The sequence below is a fragment of the Carlito syrichta genome, unplaced genomic scaffold, assembly GCF_000164805.1.
Source record: "Carlito syrichta isolate Samal-C Ts95f unplaced genomic scaffold, Tarsius_syrichta-2.0.1 Scaffold302369, whole genome shotgun sequence".
Taxonomy (NCBI): Eukaryota; Metazoa; Chordata; class Mammalia; order Primates; family Tarsiidae; genus Carlito; species Carlito syrichta.
The window spans coordinates 229,688-230,610 of record NW_007246465.1 but is presented as its reverse complement, the minus strand read 5'-3'; positions in this window follow the sequence as shown (position 1 = coordinate 230,610).

Genomic DNA, 923 nt, shown 5'->3' with positions numbered 1-923 from the left:
CAGATCTCCCTTGCAGAGGGCTTCAGACACCGGGTTGCCAGGTCGCCATCTTGCCCCGGAATCTCAGGCCTCTTTTGGATGGCTGGAGCTTTGCCTTTAGTGGCAACTGCCAGTAGTTCTGTTTATCTTTCCTCTGGCTGGTGCTCATTTTGGAGTTCTCCTTTTTTTTCTTAATGTCTCAGTTTCTAAGAACTTCAGAGGCTTTCTATAATTGGGAGTTTGGTATTCATAGTCCTGAGCTAAGCCTCTGGAGTTTGGCATTTAATATTTTATAGGATATAATCTTGATTGCAAAGTAGTGAAATAAATTTTTTAAATGCCTCTGCATACAGAACTTTTGATCATTTTATTTTTTTCTTAGGTCTACAAAGTGAATTTAATTGCCAGATAGTTTTGTTCTTTTCCAAATCTTATTATCTGCTAACTTATAGTGAGTTTAAATTTGATTTTTAATAATGCACTTATTATTATTATTAAATCATGTAATTTTAATTTGCTCCAATCATTCAAAATCTGTCCCATTGGGGTGTCTGAGGGTACAGATAATTATATATTTTCTTGGTCATGTTTCTTGAAAACCCAGAATTTGTTTTGAATGCTTGCAATTTATACCTCAAAAGAGAATTCTAAAACAAACAAATAACTAAATAAAATCATAAACGGCAATGCCCTGGAACCCTGATGGCTTCTCCCAGGCTGAGTGTTCTCAGCCTTCCTTGAAGCCCCCTTTTTTTTTGCTCCATGACTTTCCAATGATGTCTACAAAAAAATGGCCTGGTACAAAACCTTTTTAGAATGAACAGACCACGTAGATGTAAAACGATCTGTTCCTACTTATTCCTAATTATGAACAGGCAAAATTGTCAAAAATCCTCATGAATTACTAAACAGTAGCCTTAGTTATAAGATGTGGACAATTAAAT